Genomic DNA, 7,192 nt, shown 5'->3' on the forward strand with positions numbered 1-7,192 from the left:
TCCTCTCCTCCTCCCCTCCTCCTCCTATCTATGCCACTTCACTTTTCACCACCAAACATCACCCAAGTAATCCAACAACAACTGCAACAACCACATCAACGTTCATTTAATTTACCACTAATGCAACTCACTTCCGCTGTTAATGCACCGATAGAGAAAAAAAAGCATGAACGTCACAACTTCCATCTCCGCTGTTAAATATAAATTAAAATCAGTTTTTGGAGCGGTTAATTACTAAACAATCAATGCAATGCTAAAACGACGAACTCAAAAAAGTTCATGCATTACGATTATGTTTCTGAGATCGCATCCCAGCAAGTCCCATTATTTCCTTGGAGCATTTCGTCTGTCTTTACGTTCTGAATTCAAATTCCGCCGAGGTAGACTTTATCATTCATCCTTTCGGGATTGATAAATTAAGTGCCAGTGAAATATTGGGGTCGATGTAATCGACTAGTCTGCTCCCCCAAAATTTCAGGCCTTGTGTCTATAATAAAAAGGATTATTTCCCTGGGGCGTATTGAGAGCTTTCTGGTATCGAAACATTGTTGCTATTTGAAAAGCGTTGCATGGAAGTTACGTAAAATATTTCACAAAAATGTCCTCGTTTAAAAGGAATTTTATCTAAATCTTTATTTAATCCCAACGGATTACTTGGACCTCCTTCATGTAAAAAAAATGTAAAACAAAAAAAAAAATGAAAACAAAATGTAGCATTATCAACAGAAAACCCTCCTCAAATCCAATAAGCTAAAACTTCACCAATATAAGGAACAACAGAAACCAAATTAGTAATCACTGTAGCCCCTCAAAATGACATTTGACCCCAAGGTAAAACATATCCAACAAACCCAGTCAATATTACCAAAATATATAATAACACTCCAAATTTTTTATTGTAACCTTCAGACCTAATAAATATACAAGACAACTACTAACCAGTTACCTCTAATCCGAATTAAAACCCCACTGGAGCTTATGAACGCTGTACCCCTAAAAGCAGTCGTAAGAGAAGTAAGCTCTGTTCATTGTGTAACAGAATCAGTAAAGTCAACTCCACCATTAATTAGAAGAGAAATTATATAATTTATAAAGAAGGTGGAATCTGCAACAATTTTCGTTCGTGTGCGCAGCTGAAGCACCAAACAACTTGATTTATGTTCGTTGCGCAACAGATAAATTAAAATAAAACATTTAATCGTCATTGGTATGACGTCAGGTACAGCAACACTATTTCGACGGAACTCGCCGAGTATTTTACGTAAGAGAACAACAGTGACAGCATGGTTGCACTTTTGGGCTGGAATGCTCTTTGCATTATGAGTAGTTTTCTAGATTTCCGGCTTAGCCACTCTTATTCTTCTTTCCGCCAATTGATAATACCTTCACCATACCTCGATAATGCTATGTAATGATTTCAGCACGAGTCTAACTCTTCAGAGATACTCTTCTGCCAAGCCTTTCTTTATCTTTTCCATCACTTCATTTACCTTCAATAGGCCCAAGTATTTATACACAGTATTGTCTATTCTTTTCATTATTTTCCCTGATAATAATTCTATACCTTCAAGTCTGTTGTCAGGAATATTACTCCACATTTTCTTGACCAAATTCCATCCTCATGTCCTTGCTAAAACAATGAACTGTGTTCAGTAAGGAACTGGCTTGAGCTTCGTTCTTACCATACAGCTTGAGATCATCCATAAATAACAGATGGTTGATCTTATGCTGTTCTCCTTTACACTCATATCCAGATGGTACTTTACTCAACAGCAATGTTAAGGGATTCATTTATAAAAGAAACAGTGAAGGGGACAGTCTCATTGAAAAAATACTTCTCTTGATTTTTAACGCTCCTAGGTTCGATGTTTATGATGTGAGCTCTCTCTTCTAACTTTCTACGCCTTTTCTAAGAAAAGCTTCTGAAATTCTTAGCGATGTCAAACATATACAAACATTCAATGATCAATGGATGCGGTATCATATCATAGGACTTGCGAATATCTATTCAGTTCATTGATAACCTTGTCTTCTTTTGCTTCCAGTCGTTCATCGCTATTTTATCTGTGAGTAACTGGTCTTTAATTCGCCTGAAATTCTGTTTACAGCCATTCTGCCCGCAATAACGAACTCAAAATGGTTGCAAATGGAAAATCTGACGACATTAATAAATAATTTTGATCGTCAGGATAACTGTACAAGTGGACTTCAGATTGAAAATGATTAAGTCATAATTAACGTGCTTGAGTTTGTAAATACGAAACATTGAATGCGTGTGTGGTTTGAAAAAAATCTCATCAGTGAAAAATAAATAAATACTGAAAGTTAACAGAATTTTGGACCACAGAAAAAATAACAGAAACCAATAAGTTTATCAAAGCATTTCGCAGAGTTGTTGCGGAAAACTTGTGATTCAAAGTCAATATAAAACCAAACGCTACGAGAAATACACAAAACAAAGACCCATGGTGGAAAAGAAGAATATTAGGAGACATAAATAAGCTTAGTGATGTTTCGGTATTGGAAAGAAAGAGAAAAGGTGAGCTTAGCAATGGTTATAAATATGACAGACTGTAAAAGAATATATGGTACTGTTAGAAAAGGTCTGAATGTTGTAATTGAAGAATTAAAACATCGCTTATCATCAAAGAATGAAGCAGAAAAGGCAAAAGAATAGATTATTCCAAAATGATCGGAAGAAAAAATTTATCAAGAAATACGTAGAGAAAACACACACGAAAGAGTTATGCCAGAAGCAGAAGACAATCATAGGAGTAAGATATGGAATAAGGATGAGCAACGTAATGCTAAGATTAATTGGTGAGAAAATTTGGAGGAGTTTGTTTCTTGTCCACAAGAAGAAGAAATTAGAATTGAAAAAAAAAAAAAAGAGTTGTGCGACAAGGAAGGAGGACCTGGCGGTATTAAGGGACATTGGATAAAGAAGCTGACAAGATGTCATAAAAGAATAGCAGGACAGCTTAATGTATTGATCAAGGGAAATAAAATGATTGCTGAATGGAAAAGTACTGGACGAAAAGTTTCTGTGCTTGAAGGATACTTCAAAAAAGGAATGTTCTGGATAAATGCAGACACATAACTTGCGTTCTACTGACATGAATATTGCCTACTGGAATAATCGCTGATGAAATTATTATTATTATTATTATTATTATTATTATTATAATTATTATTATTATTATTATTATTATTATTATTATTATTATATCATATCAAGAAGTGAGGAAGGGTTAAGAATTTCGCAAATATATTTTAACGGATCTATTAAACCAAGCTGAACTCGAATACAAATTACATGGGAAGGTAAGCAACCATTTATTTCATGAACGACTTTACGCTGTTCACTAAGGTTGATAGACAACTAGAAGCGTTGCTGCAGGCAAGAATTCAAATAAAATCTGCATTAAAAATGGAGCTAAGATGACCTTTAAGAGAGGAAAATTAATTAAGAAATAATGAAAAAAAAACAAAAAAAAAAAACACGTCAAAACAAATATAGGCGTAGACGTGACTGTGTGATTAGAAGTTTGCTTCTCAATCACTTGGTTCAGGGTTCAGTTCTATCACGTTACACTTCGGCCAAGTGTCTTCTACTATAGCCTTAATCCGACCAAAGCTTTGTTAGTAAATTTGGTAGACAGAAAATTGAAAGAAGAGCGGCAAGCTGGCAGAAACGTGAGCACGCCGGGCAAAATGCTTGGCGGTATTTCGTCTGCCGTGACGTCCTGAGTTGTTCGATCAAATCCTTCAAGGAATTGCCCCAGCATGGCCGCACTCCCATGACTGAAACAAATAAAATGGAACCAGTAAAAGATAAAGGAAAACTGATTCCGACATCGTCAATATACTGTAAAATACAATCAAAATTAAAAAAAAGGTTGAGCAAATCTTGAGAGCTTCTGCGCAAGGACTTCGCTCTTGAATAAGATTTCCACGCTCTCGAACCACCTCGCCCCGGTAACATGATCTCTATTTGTCCATAGTCTTTGAGGGATCTTTTCACCAGGGCATCGACTGCTGTTTCTAGACGTCAGTTTTTATTGGCATATGGCGACACACAACATCATCTTCCGAACAGTTGCTGTCAAAACCTCGGCTGGAATGCAGTCTCTAGCTCTCTTTGGGTTCATTTTCACAAGGAATTCAGTCGTGTCTGGCGTGCCTCGTCGCTTAGAGAAAACGAGAAATATTGTGTTGATTTTACTTCCATTCCAACAAAAGATTTTCTGTCTTTCGAATCGCTACCACTACGCACGTTGTCGTCGTCGTTATAACCGTTGCTATTCCTGATGCTGATGTAGTTGTCGTTGTTGCTGTTGTTACTGCTATTGCTGCCGGTTTCTTTTTGTTGCAGCTGGTACCGTTGTTAATTGTGTTGTTGAAATTATTTTCCTTAATGTTGTTGTTTACCATTACTGCTTTCATTGTTGTTATTGTTTTTGTTGTTCTCGTGTAAATTATTTTCTCATGAAGCTGAGACGATTTTCCTGATACTTCTTGAATCTGATAGGGAGCCTTACCGCTGCCATAATTCCAAACCAGAAAAAGAATCAGACGAAAGCAAATAAACATTACAAAAATTGTACCTTTTATGGCACACATTGGTACCCCACTCCACCTCTTGCACTAGTTAAAGCTTAACCAAAATTGCAACAGCGAATAAATTCTTTCCAACAAAATTTAGCAAACCCCGGAGAGACGATGCGACGTACAATCAGCACAAACGGTAATAATAGTAATACTACTACTACTACTACTACTACTACTACTACTACTACTACTACTACTACTACTACTACTACTACTACTACTACTACTACTACTAATAATAATACCAATAACAATAATATTTTTATTATTGTTGTTAATCTTGTTGATTGTCATTAAAAATTTTTTTAATAAACTAATTACATTGAAAAAACTTGCATAAAGATAAAACGGAAAATTTTAGAAATACAAAATATAAAATCGGAATAGCTCTTTAAAAATTAGCAACAAAAAAATGGAGAGACATTGCTCTCTATGTCTAATGTTCTTTAAGACTCAATAGAAGGTAAGTTAGCGTGATAGCCAACGATAGCTGAAAGGCACTGAACTAAAACCAAAAAACGAAAATTCTAATTTTAGCTGCATGACATCTTTATTTTGCTACAAAAATAAATACAAAATGAAAATCAGAATTAAAACATGACTAAAATCAACTCCAGATTTTGTAATCAGTTCACAGAATTAAGAGAATGCACCGTTTCTGACTGCGCAGTTTTTAAGAAAAGAAGAGAGAATATATCCATAAATGCCATCAGTTAAGTAATATCTCCTGAACAAAACGTCGACATGAAATTTGAAAATGCTGTACGTTTGAACAAAAATATGAACACTACACCAGTTCGTAACTTTAAATGGTGTCCAAAAAATAGCCCAAGTATAGTTCAGATCTTGGACAAGATATTTCCAATTTATTACAACTCACTCAAAACGCAACACAAGCTTCATATCACTGAGAGAATCAGTTTTCCCAAACGTGTTGAAATTCTATTTTCTTTAATAATCTAGCTTTTGAGGTGTCACTTAGATCAATCTTATTTGCAAACAACTTGGATACAAGTGCTGTCTGTCAAAAGCTTCTCATACCGGACAGTAGCGGGCTTTTGGAGTCATCAGGAGGGAACGCACACCGTTTTGGGGAGGCCTTCCTCTCGACGGCATTATTATGCCACTTCCCTCTTTACTCAGGTGAAACCCCACTCGCTAGATCAATTTCTTCTAGCCATTAATAATCATCTCTTTTTAACAAAATCCTGATGTTCTCTTTAAGAACATGATATTGTAGGAATCTTTTTTCCAAAGTGCATCGTGCATCACCTGAAAATTCGTACAAAGCAACGAACAGAGACGGCAAATTATGAAACGTTTCTCTTATAAAAGGAGCTCAGATGCTATACTATAGAAGGAGATCAGATGCTACTTATAAAAGGAGCTCAGATGGTACTTCTAAAAGGAGCTCAGATGCTACACTAAATAAAGAGGTCACATGCTACTTAGAAAAGGAGCTCAGATGCTACATATAAAAGGAGCTCAGATGCTACACTATATAAAGAGGTCACATGCTACTTATAAAAGGAGTGCAGATGCTACTTATAAAAGGAGCTCAAATGCAACTTATAGAAGGAGCTCAGATGCTATACTATAGAAGGAGCTCAGATACTACTTATAGAAGGAGCTCAGACGCTATACTACAGTAGGAGTTCAGATGCTACTTATAAAAGGAGCTCAGATGCTACAAAGAAACGAACAATTCTTATGTTCTCAGAAACAATGAAGTTCCCAACTCCTCGTTGAAGCATTTAGCAATTAACAAACTATCCAAAAGCCGGAAACAAAACCTGAATAGCTTATTGAGGATAAAAAAATCCTCCTTTATACACGTGACTCAGGAAGCAACAAAGCCTGAACGCTACAGCCCCATAATCTTCCTGCCTTACAACTTGCAAATCATTAACCGTAATATTACAAAAGATAATTAAGTACATGTGGAAAGAAAAATACGAGAGACTGTGAATCCTGTGAGTTGTAAAGATCAATTATTGATTAACAAAATCAGAATCGATCACTGTAAAATAAAAAAAATAAAAAATCCAAGATTCTAAACATGACCTGGATTGACATTTTTTAACTTTTACTTTCTTTTTTAGTGCGGCCATGTTGGGGTACTGCGTTCAAGAATCTTAGTCGAACGAATCGACCCCGATACTTCTTTTTAAGCTTGGTATTTATTCTATCGCTAAGTTACGGGACGTAAGCACACCAACACCGGTTGTCAAGCGGTGGTGGGAAGCAGAGACAGACACACACGCACACGTATATACGACGGGCGGTGAACTGGCAGAATTGTTAGCACGCCGAGCGAACTATCTAGCAGTATTTCGTCTGCCGTCTTTACATTTCGAGTTCAAATTCCGCCGAGGTCGACTTTGCCTTTCATCCTTTCGGGGTCGATTAAAAAAGTACCAGTTACGCACTGGGGTCGATGTAATCGACTTAATCCCTTTGTCTGTCCTTGTTTGTCCCCTCTATGTTTAGCCCCCTATGGGCAATAAAGAAATAAATATTAAACTCTTGTTAAAGAGGCGAGCTGGCGGAACCATTAGCACGCCGGTCAAAATGCTTAGCG

Source organism: Octopus bimaculoides, chromosome 7 (genome assembly GCF_001194135.2).
Source record: "Octopus bimaculoides isolate UCB-OBI-ISO-001 chromosome 7, ASM119413v2, whole genome shotgun sequence".
Lineage (NCBI taxonomy): Eukaryota > Metazoa > Mollusca > Cephalopoda > Octopoda > Octopodidae > Octopus > Octopus bimaculoides.